This window comes from Hyperolius riggenbachi, chromosome 4 (genome assembly GCF_040937935.1).
Source record: "Hyperolius riggenbachi isolate aHypRig1 chromosome 4, aHypRig1.pri, whole genome shotgun sequence".
NCBI classification, from domain to species: domain Eukaryota; kingdom Metazoa; phylum Chordata; class Amphibia; order Anura; family Hyperoliidae; genus Hyperolius; species Hyperolius riggenbachi.
In genome coordinates, this window is record NC_090649.1 from 72,791,556 (window position 1) to 72,805,597 (window position 14,042).

Sequence of the window (14,042 nt, forward strand, 5' to 3'; positions counted from 1 at the left end):
TTTTTTTTTTTTTGCTTGTATAGCAAGTCAAAATTTCGCAAAAGTTGCTTGTATTGCAAAGTGCTCTCAAACCAAGTTACACTCAATCCAAGGTTTTATTGGAATAACTTGTATTTTACATCTGTCACTAAACAGACTTCTGTTTTTGGCAAATAAGATACCTTCTGAGTTCATAGAATTTATTTTTGATCTCAAGGTAGCGGAAAATGACAGAGGAAAAAAAAAATTTCTGCTAACTTGTGACAAAAAATTATTCTATGAACTTAGTGCCTCTCACAGAATACCTTGGGGTGTCTTCTTTCCAGAATGGGGTCACTTGTGGGGTTCTTATACTGCCCTGGCATTTTAGGGGCCCTAAACCATGATAACTAGTCTGAAAACCAAATGCCTAAAAATGCCCTGTGAAATCCTAAAGGTACTCATTGAAATTTTGACCCCTTTGCGCATCTAGGCTGCAAAAAAGTCACATGTGGTATTGTTGTACTCAGTAGTACATTGTATTTTGGTGTATTTTTACATATATTCATCCTTGGTGTGAGAAATATCTCTGTAAGGGCCGGTTCACACTTGCGGTTTTGCAAAAACCGCACCGGATGTCCGGACCGCACCGGAGCCGGATCGGACCTGAACCGTACGGTTCCTGTCCGGATCCGGTCCGGTTGCATACGGTTTCCGTGCGGTATGAACACGGTTGCGGTCCGGATCCGGATTCTTAAAAGAGTAACAACCTGTATAAAAAAAAAAAATTTTGGGGTCTGGGAGGTCAGCAGAAGGGGGACCTGTGGAATCAGGCCCTCTGCTGTTTAGCACTCACCTCCACCTCCGACATGCTGCCAACATCTCCGGATCCGGATCCAGCTGTGCTGCTCCACTCCACTCCAAAATGCTTGCCCATGTGTCCCCAGCCAATATCGCCGCAAAAATCCGCATAGGAAGTGGGGTAGAACATCCGGATTTTTTGCCAGTGTGTTGTGCGCTCTCCGGTTCTCATTGGTTTCCATTGGCCGGATGGTGCAGTCCGGCTCCGCCCCGGATACGGCTGCCGGAGGAGCCGGACCAAAAAATAGCGCATGTTGGAACGGACACCGGAGTCCGGATCCGGTCCGGCTCCGGTCCGGACGAAACGGACACATGTGAACCCTGGCATAGACTTAACATTGCTATGCCGTGCGTCCGTTTCGTCCGGCCAGCATGCGGTGCGGCTCCGGCACGGCTATTCCGGATAGCCACCGCTAATGTGAACCGGGCCTTAATTGACAACTTTTGTATAAAGTCATTTACAAAGATTTCTCACACAGGATGGGTATGTGTGAAGACACCACAAAACCCATTATACTACTTCTCCTGATTACAGACAACACTTTTTTTTTTTTTTTTTGCAGTGTAGCTGCGTAAAGGAACCCAAAGTCCAATGAGCCTTTAGACTTTAGTGGTGCTCACAATTTAGCCCCAAAATGCCAGGACAGTAAACACACCCACAAATGATCCCACTTCGGAAAGTAAACACCCCCAAGGTTTTCACTGAGGGGCATGGTGAGTCCATAGGAGTTTTTTTTATTTATTTTTTTACCAATTTTACCACAAAGTTAAATATTTTTTGAAAATTTCTGGCTTTTTTTGAATATTATAATAAAAACTAAAAATCACAGCAGCAATCAAATAGCACAAAAAGAAAGCTCCATTAGTGTCAAGAAGGAAGAAAAATTCATTTGGGTGCCAAGTTATATGACCAATAAACCGTTAAATGTGTGAAGTGCTGAATTGTAAAAAATGGCCTGGTCACTAGAGGTGTATAAACCTGTGGTTAACAGGGATCAATGCTGTTAAACTGAAATGTATCCTTACCCATTGGTATTGCAGCAAAACATATACCCCTGGCTAAACTGAGCTTACCGCCAAGATTTCCTATTGGTCCGGGGAACATTTAATATTTTCGCCAGGGATCGCTGTACAACCACTATAGAACTATATAGGGATCCCAGGCAAATATACCACAAGGATTTACTGTAAAAACAATATTTGATTTATTTTAAACCAACACGCCAGTTTTGCAAAACAGAGATTCTCATGAAACTGCCAGCCACTATTTTGCTCGTACCTACCCATCACTAATCTGCGCATATACCTGACCTCATTTGTTTCAGTGGTTCTGTTGTGTATACAATGATTAATACAGGGTGTGACATTCACTGTAATCTAAGGTATAGTGTTAAAGAAGAAAAACAAATTCAACAGGACTAGAAAGAAAAGTGGATTTATTAAGTCAATAAAACAAAGTAAACATAGAAATTAAATACTAACAGAAAATATTTGTGGCTATGTGACTGCTGCAACCCCTTGAGAGTCCATGTCCAAAGTGACATTGTCCATCAGAAGCAGCAGTGTGATTGTGGAGTCAGAATCAGATTGGCTGACAATGATGCAATCTGTCTCCAGCATTCTCCACAATATATTCATGTTCTTCTAATACAACCACTTGCCCAGCATAGTGCACCATGCCAGCCACTTCTTCCTTTTCCACAACCACAATGTCCTCTTGGGATACATTTTCAGCAGTCTAGGCAAAGTCCAAGAAAGAGGTCACCAATCGCACTGGTCCTCCATTGGTGATGTCCTTTCTGAGGAGCACAAACATTTCAGAGCTGGTCTGCTGAATCTCTGCCAGATTTTAGGTGGTGAAATTATCCCTGCATGAGCTTGCCACATAAAGTCTACAAAACAGGAACCAGAGGCCTTTCCCACGAGACACCACCAGTCAGGCTAACATATAAAAGAACGCCAAAGGCCCTCACATCCACAAAAGAACCAAGTACTATTCGCTTATCTGGTTGAAGTTCACAGAGCTCTGGGGACATGAAAGGGTTGACCGGGTACATGGGTGGGGCTGGTGTCCCGGCAAGCTGAGTTAGGCCAAAGTCACTCAGCTTTACATGGTAGCACAGCTTGTCCATAAGGACATCAGGCTTTAGGTCTCTGTGCACTGACCCTTCACCATGCATGTACCCCAAGGCTTTGCTGATCTGATGAGCACATCACTTCGCCATATCCTCTGGGATGCCGACCTGGAAAAGAAGAAATAAAATTAATGGTCTGAAACATTTAGAAAAGTGTAAACCTTTTCTGTGCACATTGTACTGTCCACAAATAATGCACATGAATCCATAGCTGCTAAATCATGGTCATACTTCTGCACAAGGATAGTAACTGAAATGTAGTTAAAACTAGTCCCAACTGAGAAAAGCTGGCAGTATGGCTTAAAGAGAAAGCGACACCCATGCTAACCAAAAAATAAAACACACAAGTAGATAAATACTAGTTCTACTTACATAACAGATGTATTGCGCTATCCACATTATGATTTCTGTGTATTTTATAAAGTAAAAGCAGAAAATCCTTTCCCAGGCAGTGGCCATCTTGCTAAGATAATGGTGACATCATATCCACCCTGACTCTGGTTTTCCCCACTCCCTCTTGCTCATTGTGTATTCATTAGCTACCCTCCTCCCAGAGTCTTCAGACACTCCCACTGGGGTGTAGACTAGGAACAGCACACAGTCTTATGTCATCATTGTGTGACTCAGTACAGCTGTGTTTACATCACAAAAGCAGGGTGATTTCAGAGCACACATTGTGTCTGCAGAGATCGGATTTCTGCTGTAGCTGCAGACAGGAAAAGTAGCCAGTAGCCAAAATGTTTCTAATGTTCGCTAAAGTTTATCTAATTTCTTGCATTACTGCTTGCTTTTTTTTTTTCTTTCAGAGAAAAAAAAGGGTACAGACCTGACTACACTTATACTAGTGGGGGCACAGAGCTGGCTACACTTATACTAGTGGGGGCACAGAGCTGGCTTCATTTATACTAGTGGGGGAACAGACCTGGCTTCATTTATACTAGTGGGGGAACAGACCTGACTACACAAACTAGTGGGGGTACAGACCTGGCTACATTTATACTGGGGGGGACAGACCTGGCTACACTTATACTAGTGGGGGTACAGACCGGGTTACACATACTATTGGGGGAACAGACCTGGCTACATTTATACTGGGGGAACAAACCTGGCTACCTGGCTATTTGAACTTTTGTTTTTTGTGTTCATGACACACATTGCCAGACCCCAAATTACATCTCCCTCCAAGTTACAACACCTCCATGAAGTTTGGCGGCAGTGGGGAGAGCAGTCATTCGGCTAACCTCACACCAATCTGCCCCGTGTCAAGAAAATATGCATTCGTCAAGGGCACATGGTCTACAGTTCATCTTTCTGTTAGCGACAAAACACGCCACATAACCATTGACAATGGGAGAATCATTTGGTTCTGTCTTTGGCTGAGCACCTTGTTGTGCTGCTGGTAGCATGGCTTAGTGGCAAAGAACACTGGTGTCAAGCCACCATGCACTGCATGGCGTGCTTGTAAGAAGGGATTCAGGTGGTTCTCTTTTTGCCAGAGCTTCATGCTGTGAAATAGGTTGCCATGCTTGCAGGCAGGACACAGACCCCTTTGTCTACATACCTGAGTGCTGTCTGTCAGCTCGTGACAGCTGTCTTGGAGCGAAAGAGGAGGCACCGCAGGTGCCCTGGCAAAAGCAGAATCATTTGGGTTCTCCCTTTGACAGCCAGTGTGCAGTACTGCCAACAGTGTCACTTGTAGACAGAACACTGGTGTCCAGACCCTGTGTCAACGCACCTGGCGGCATGCTCAAGGCAGCTGGCTTGAAGCTATTAGCAACACAGCTGGCACAGTAAGCAGACCTGCTGGTTGTGTCATTAGTAGGAAGGACATGGTTGGAAAGTATCAGTCAACAGACCAGGTGTGTTGACAATGTTCCATTATGTGTTTGGCCATAATCCTGCCAAAATACTAGTGGCAACACTTGTCCTGCACAGTCTGGTGTACTGTCTCCATTTGACAGCCTCATGCAGAGAAACTGGTTGTGACGTTTGCAGCCAGGGCACAGGTGCCAAGACACTATCAGTTTGTCAACGCATCTTGCCAGCCAATCGATCCGCGCGGACGAGCGGTGACACGCTGGCATCCAGCCGTTGGCTCAATACCGGCGCAAAAACGGTCTGTGTATGCCTAACAAGTCTACGGATTGGGTGCTGCAGCTGTTAAGAAATGGTGCCCACAACGCAATGCATAGAAAGGGAAGTCATTTAGGTTTTCCTTTGCCAGCACAACTTGTGGTGCTGTTGGTAGTGGTAGGCAGGTATGCTCTCACGAGTAAATCCAAGTGCCTAACCACTCTGATTCGTGATTTAAATTAGCAGGTGTGGAGCGAGAAAATAAGGGGTTAATTACCCACAATGCTGCATCCTCCCTGCGAAGCACACACATCCTGTTCATTGCGTTACAAGCCTTGCTACGGACACTTCCCACTTCAAGGCGGAAGGAGGAAGTGCCCGCAGGGAGGCTTGTAACGTGCTGAATAGGACGGGTGTGCAGGGAGGACGCAGCCTTGTGGGTAACTGACCCCTTATTTCCCCGCTGCACACCTGCGTTAATGCTCATTTACATCACGAACCTGAGTGCTTAGGCACTTGGATTTACTCGTGAGAGCATCCCTGCTAGGGGTACAGATGGCACCGCAGGTAGACAAAGCGAGAATGATTGTTTCTCCCTTTGCCAGCCATTGTGGTGTGCTGCGGCTAGTGTCGCTTGAAGCCAGGTGGAATGTGGATGTTATCACTTTACCACCACCTCATGCAGCAAAGTTTTTTGTGTTGCTAGCAGCCAGGGCACAGGTAACACAAGTACGGATACAGATAAGGTGTGCTTGATGTCAGTGGTCAATGCGCCATACACAGTGCAGGTGACCTGCATAAGAAAACTGGTTACGTAACATTTACAGGGTTAAAAAAAAAAATGTATTGCAGAGTACATGAACATAAACACAACATGCAAAAACAAATCTATGGCAATTAAGTCATCTGCAGGGTCGGATTTGTGGGCAGGCCCCCAAGGCACAGGACTAGGGTGAATTAATTAAGCTACCTTCCTGGGGCGGCCGCGGGTGACAGGTTAACCGCCTGCTGTGACCTGCCACCCTTCAAAGGCTGTCAGCTGAGCCACCCGGCTCCCGCTAGTGTCCGCAGCTGCGCACCCCGCTTGCCGCTCTGCATGCGATGTGTGAGCAGAGGCAAGTGGAAGCTGCTGTGGTTGCCTGGCTACAGGGACAGGGGGCGGGATCCCAGAGGAGTAGGACTGAGAGGATTGGACTCCGAGTGACTCACTCTGAGCCATGCGATGCATGCTGTTGCTAATGGCGTGTGGCGCACCCTGGCCCCTGCCCTGGACTCGAGCGAGCCGGTTGCCTGCATCTGGCACTGGCAGTCAGTCATCACAAGCCGCTGGCCACCGCGGCCAGTACGTACCTGGCTGCAACTAAGGCAGACTTTCGCTCGAGTCCCTCCCTGTGTCCCTCAGTCCCAGCACAGCAGCCAGAGCGCATCTTTCAATAGGTCACCCCCACTGTCAGTGATGTGATGTCACTAATTCACAGGACACGCACAGCGCTGCCTGGAGTCACTGTCTAGGGGAGGGTCTTGTGGTGCCGCTGGGGCTGATGGATCTATGGGAGCCTCAGTGCGCAGGCGCTCTGCAGAATGAGACCCCCTTTCCTAATTTTCTGCTGCGCACATCCCTGGCTGGCTGGCTCCACTCGCACTCCAGATTTGTGAAATTTTGACTGCAGACTTGACTAAGTTTCTGCTGCAGCATGATGTTTGTTCCTGACTTAGTCAGTGTCAGGATAAATCAAATGAATGACAATAGCTGGGTGATGATCTTTACTGGGGGCCCCCTCCCCTTTAGAAGCTAAATTAAAGTGATTTGTTGTTAATGCATGTAGTAAGGTAATTATATGCTGAGGGCTTATTACTAGCACCCATCCTGTCTTTGCTGAATGTAGTCCCCTAATGGTCTGCCCTGTCCAGCCTACACTCTGTCTCGCACTTTACAGCGTATGGCGTGTGGACAGGGAATGTTCTGCGCAGCCCATATTGCTAACTAACTGCTTGCACAAAATGCTCTGAAGGGTACAGGTAGCACCCAGTTTACGAACACCGACTTACGAATGCCGGCCGACCCACCACGATGACGTCTCGCCGCCGGGGACTACCTGTACTGCTGCCATTTATAATGCAGAGTTGGCGCAGCGGAAAGTAAATAGAGGACCTCTCACCTGTTTTAATGTGGTTTATTTTAAAGTTAAAAGTGTTGGTAGGCAGTGTCGGAAAAAAAAATGTGGGGGCGCGGTTGGTGATACTGGGCCTAGGGTGGAAAAGTACAAATCCGGCCCTGGTCATCTGTACTCTGCCTGGCAAAACAGTGAATCCCTCGAGTCCTGAATTCCTTTACCACACCTTTGAACTCTCCAATGTTCATGAGAAAATGTGAAACAATACAACTAACAAAATTATACACAAAACAGTGCCAACCTCCTACATATTGTTTTCCAAGTATGGCTAACCTTTGTATCGTTATTAGTCTGTGCTATGTAGAAAACACCCACAATTTTCAGGATCCCCGTACAGACCAAGCAAAAGATCCAAAAACAAACACACGCACTGCAGTGGCAGGTGCGGAGACTGCAGCGAGGTGCCAATGCGGACATGCAGTGGACATCCAGCATTTCTGCAGTGAATGCTAGCGTGCGTACACAAACTATATGACAACATATAGGTTATCGAAACCCGTCACTGCTGGAAACTGATGTAATTCAACCTGCTGCAAAGGAAAAAAAAACAACATTCACAATGACTACTAATACATGCATATGTACAAGGCAGGATTACTAATACAATCTATGTACAAAGAAAGTTGACGTACAGAGTATGAACGTAATGGTTAGGATTACAGATGGTCGAATCCGAATTCGGGAGATACCCGGATAGTTGCTATCCAGATATCTCCCAGTAAACCTGTGCGGGCTGGGATCAATCTTACCTATCTGACATCTTCGTCCATCCCTGGTGCCTTCCACGAGGTGTTCCACGCGGCGGTCACGCGAGTAACACTTCCTCCTTCACGGTTGAAAGAGAAAGTGTTTGTAGTCACGTGATGCGCGTGGAACGCATCGTGGGAGGCGCCAGGGACAGACGAAGATGTCAGACAGGTAAGCTTGACCCCCCTGCCCAGGTGTACTGGGAGATATCCGGATTGTAATTATCTGGGTATCTCCCGAATTTGGATTTGAGCATCTCTGGTTAGGATAACAATTTTTTTTTTTCGGCTTAGATTGTTGCAAAAACACCGTAAGCTGCGAGGCCGACGGCAAGGCTTCTCTGTATCTCGCAGAACAACTACACCCTTTGAGGTTTCCAAAAAAGATAGAATAATAAATATATAAATAAATGGAGAATTAGTTAATGTTTTTGCAAGGACAGAAACCTTATATCAATGTGTGGAGGCAAGTTTTCTAATACTGAATGCTAGGTACACACTGAGATTTTCATGGCAGATTTACTGTGAGATCGATTTCCAACATGTCAAATCTAATTTTGAATGATTTCCAATCAATTACCAACTGTTTTACGCTCACTTCTATCGGCTAACGATCTGATATGTTGAAAATAATCGATCTGACAGTATATCTGCTCGAAAATCTCTGTGTGTACCCAGCAGAACAGTTTTAGGAGAAGAGCACCAGCCGTTTTTACTATACCCAATTTTAGTTGTGATAAGTCTGTTTTGCATAAGCTGTACAACATGCATTACAGCGATATATATAATCCCGAAAGGTTGTAGTTGAAAAAAAAAAACTCCTTGTACCTTGGAGTTTAAAAGGTATTTCACTGTGTTCAAAAACAGTGATGCCGGCAAGAGCGGTGGGGAGCAGCGATCGTCGCAGGAACGGCAGGGAGGTGAGGATCCTCTTCTTTCCCCCCAGCTGTCAAATTGATCACTATGATCCGACGGCGATCACGTCATCAGCAGCCATACGCAATGGCTGATCACTGGGGGGAGATGCCAGCTGTCATATGACAGCTTAATCTCCCCTCTCCGGTGCGCACGATCGTGTCGGACGGTTTGTTAGCGGGCAAAACGATCAGGTGCAGAATCGACCCGTGTATTCCCAGCATTAGACAGTAATTCAAATCAATTCACTTCAACATTTTTGTAAAAAGGTTGCAGTGATGAATCTGAAAGTAGTTTACTAAACAATTACAGAACAATGATTTCAAAAGAAGTTAATGTCTAAATGAATGGTCATCCTTTCCTGCAAAAAAAAAAAAAAAAAAAAAAAAGCGCATCTTCCATGGTGTTTCAATGTAAAATGAAAATTTCGCAAGTAATAACAGAAAGGGTAATTTGAAAATGTTGCAGTGAGCAAATCGACTACACATTTTCACACTGAGGTGGTACATATGCACAAACATTACAACAGTATTGGTAGATGAACTGGGCAAAAAGAAACATAATTAACTGGAAGTTTTGCAGGAGATGGTAGATATGGTGGTCAGTGGGGAAAGTGTACTAGGTAGGTAGGAGAGTACCCTTGGTAGAAAACATGTTAGGTTGCGCATAAAAAGAGTAAGTGTCGGTAAGTGGCGTATGTGTGGACAGAGTGCTCCGGAGGAGGGGAGGGGATTGAGAGAAGTCTTGTAAGCTGGATTGAATAAAGATTAGAGTAGACAGGGTAATATTCCTAGTAGAACGATGACTGGAGCGATCAGTGGACTTTGCAAGTCCAATGGAAATTTTATTGCATCTTGCCTCCGGAAACACGGGGAAAAAAAAAAAAAAAAGGAGCAAAAACAAGGGCTATTCCTTCCTGCAAAACAAGGAGACCAATTTAATTTCAAAGACAGCTATGAGATATTTATACGAACTTTTTTTTACCTTCCCAAGTCCGACTGAAAGTCAACAGTATATTGCATCCTAGAAAGTCAATATGGAAATACAACTTCAAACATTAACAGGTATTCCTCCCTGCAATGAGAGAAAAAAAAATTACAACTCTTGATTTCAATAACAGCCATGAGAAATGTATAACAAAGGTTTATTTTTTTTTTTTTACTTTAAAAAAAACTATATATAAAAAAAACAAATTTGGTACTCCTAGCAAAGACAGATAAAAGCACCACAATGCTAATAGATTTAAATCCAAAAGGTTTATTTTTTACCTTGGCAAGTCCAACTAAAAGGAAACGGTATCTTGCCTACAGGAATGTGAAACCTAAAAACACTCTCAGGATAAAATGGGTATTCCTTCCTGCAAACAAGGCAAGCAGCATTTTAAACCACGATTTGAATTCAGACTAGGAGATATTTATCAAAAAAAATGTTTCTTACCTTCATAAAGTTCAACTGAAAGGCAACAGTATCTTGACTCTGGAAAAATGAAACCTAAAAATACCTTCAGATTGGGGGGGGGGGGGGGGGGAATATTCCTTCCTGCAAACAAGGAAAACAACAACAATATAAAAAACTCTTAATTTCAATGACAGCTATGAGAACTACATAACAAAGGTTCATTTTTCTTACACACAGAAATTCAATGGTGTTTTGCCTCCGGAAACACGAAACCTGCAAACAGGAACAGAAGGCAACGGGTACTCCTTTCAGCAAACAAGGAGAACAGCATAAACCGCAGTGTGCAATACTGGAATGAGATATTTAGGAAAAGATGTATTTGGTCTCCAACTGAAAGGCTATGGTATCTTGCCTCCAGAATGAAGATGTACCACGATAACTTGATAAAAAATAAATATGAATATTCTTTCCCGATAAAAAAAAGTAAAAAACTGATGTTTATGAAAAGTTGGTTATTTGTAAAAAAAAAAAAAAAAAAAGCTTTTACCTTTTTGTAAGGCAAACTTCTCCAGCCTACAGAAACATCTCTTACAACAATACTCAAAACCTGGAGGGAGGACACCATAGCAATAAAAAAAAAAAAAAAAAAAAAAAAAATGAAATGTCTTGGAAAAAAAAAAAAAGTTGTACATACCAACAAACGCTAGAGCAACCTAGCACACTGGGAATCTTGAGCAAATTTTTAAAAAAGAAAATGTTGAAAAATTGAGGAGCTACCAAACATAGAAAAATAAAAAAAAAAATGGAAAAATATCCACACAAAGCCAAGAATTTCAAAATACATATTTTGTAAAATCACAATGCAAATTGTTACTCACCATTCTCTGAAACGGCAGTGGGAAAGAGTACAAAATGCTTCAACTGCCTCTTTTTTTTTTTTTTTTTTTTTTTATTCGGTCTGGGTTCACGGGCCACAGTCTTTGGGTGGAGAGGTTTTTTGGTAGTCCATTGTGAAGCAGTACTTCCTTCCAGAATGTTCAAATAATCCACCACCATCATTTTTGGAACATAAGGAGATTGCATTGGCTTGTACATTTTTCGGACGCTCCATTTTTTCATCCCTCTGTGATATTCCAATGACGTTTGCTGAGCCCCTTCCTCATCAGTTCCAGGCCTCTCACGCTGAATCGTTGCTCGCTCCCTTACTGTGTTTTCATTGAAGAGTAGAACTACCAGTTTAGTTCTGGCCTCCATGGCATCAATTCCATAATGGATACGCTTTGGTCTGAATCTTAATACTGCGCTATGGAAAGTTTCCAGGCGTCCGGTCAAGCAGTATCTGGTCAGATGAGGTGCATCCCGATCAAACATTGGTGCATTGGCAAACTCCACTAGTGCCTCAAATGCTGAGGATCCCTTCACCAACCAGGGCCATTTTGGGGTTTCATTTGGTAGTGGATCATGTTCACATTTCATTACTTCTCCATCTTCACACCACTCGTGTTAGTTTGCCACTTGGTGTAGCTGGGATCTCCACAGCTGGAGAAATGTTTCTTCACTTCCACGGCACCATCTGCTGGACCAGTAAAGATGGTTGATGATAGGTCCGATCCACTGCAAAATGTCTTTGCATCCTTGACGCTTTCCAATGGCAACCAGCTTCTTCTTTAACGTCTTCCCGTAGTGCCAAAGATCAAATTGGTGTTGTGTCTGTTGGTACTTTGTTCTCGTCAGAGCTCTGATTCCTGGATGTTTGCCAGTTCCAACAACCTTCACATCAAACTTCGCCTGTAGTCGGTCCATACAACTTTCAAATGCAATTTTTTTCCATGGCATTCGAAGAAGTGGTTTCCAATACTTGCACCACTTCAAAATCGACAATCTTCTTCGTATCAGCATCCATACATGTGTAAACACAGTACTTTGCGCTATGACCAGGGGATTTGCATTGACTATCACCGAGAATGTAAAGATCATGAGGCAATTGTTCATTCATTTTTTGTCTTTCCGCTTCCCATTGATGATCAATTCCTGCAAAAAGAAAATTGCGCTGGTAACTGTGAAAAGGTAGAGGAAGTAAACATCAACAAGCCAAGAAAATTGAACATATCTTTTACTTTTTTAAAACTGGATCCACTTACCAAAATGGCAGCCCCTAAAAGTACATTACCTGCAGCAAAATCTTTTATTTTGGTTTGACTTTCCCAAAACGTACACTTGTCCGTCCTCACATGTAGAGTGCACAATAAGCTGGGTGCCAATAACCCCTTTTTTTTTTTTTTAAATGAACAATGTTGCTGACACAGTTGGCTTTTGGACAGCTTTGATTCACAAGAAGTTTGTCAATGGTGGATTGAAAAACTATGAATTTGGGTTCTTTCACAAACTTTTCATTTCTGGTCAAGTCTTCATTTTCAAGGTTTGGGAAAACTTTTTCAACGTGTGGTTGTTACTTCCATGCTGGCCTCTTCATTTTCAGGGTGATAGCTCACATCATGTGGATCTTGTACCACAAAAGCAGTTGAATCAAAGGAATAGTCTACGTGTGGCTCATTATGATGACTGCTAACAACCTCGTTTGCTGATTCACCCAAAGAGGATGCTACAACTGGAGAAAACATAAGGGATCTCTTTGCTGTCTGATTTGCCTTTAGAGGAGTGGACTGCTCAACATAAGTGTGGTCCCTGTGTGAACTCCGGATACAAGCTTTTACTACTTCCTCCGGTGCATCAATTACTACATTTTCTTCAACCACATCTTCCGTCTGAGTAAACACTACAGTTGTATTTCGAAACCTACCGCAAGTACACCCACATGGCACACAAGCTTGTTGATCGCCTGTGGAACCTTCAGCAACTTTTTTTTTAATCCGAGGCCTTTTTCTCTTTGGTTGACTATTACCTACTGAATCCTCTCCGTAAACCTTTGGAACAGCAGCTTTCTTCACGTACCATGTTTGTCCACGAAGCTCATAATCATCTGGAAGAAAATGTTTTGAACATATTCTAAACCGGCCAGCGTTCTGATCCTTCAAAATTTGTGGTACCTTTGATTTTATTTCCTCATTTGTATAGCCATCATGTTGTAGCCACAATTGAATTATAGATTCATCCTTTGGGAAGGTATGCATTTTCAAATTTGCACCCAGAGTTTTTCCACGGCAGGTTGAGCAATGCTTTACAACACGTCGGCATTTCTGAATTTGAAGATAAATTCAATTTCAGCATAAATTCCTTACATAACACTTACATTAGATACAATTTCACATATTTCAACTCACCTAAAACTGTTTGCTGACAGAATCTGGTGAAGAAATTAGGCTGATCTCCTCTGCACTGTTGCTGCGCTAAATGTAATAAACAAATAAAATATAATAACCATTATAAAAAGTTCTTTTCTTCATTACTGGAAATCAAGTAATTCCAGAAATGTCTAAAAATAAGTGTAGCCAGTTCTGTACCCCCACTAGTACAAGTGTAGCCAGGTCTGTTCCCCCACTAGTACAAGTGTAGCCAGGTCTGTTCCCCCACTAGTACAAGTGTAGCCAGGTCTGTTCCCCCACTAGTACAAGTGTAGCCAGGTCTGTACCCCCACTAGTACAAGTGTAGCCAGGTCTGTACCCCCACTAGTATAAATGTGTCGCTAGTAGTTTCCCCCCCCCCCAGGATAAGTGTGTTGCCAGTGGTCCCCCCTCCCCCAGGATAAGTATGGCGCCAGTGGTCCCCCGCCCCCAGGATAAGTGTGTCAGTGGTTCCCCCTCGCCCCCAGGATAAGTGTGTCG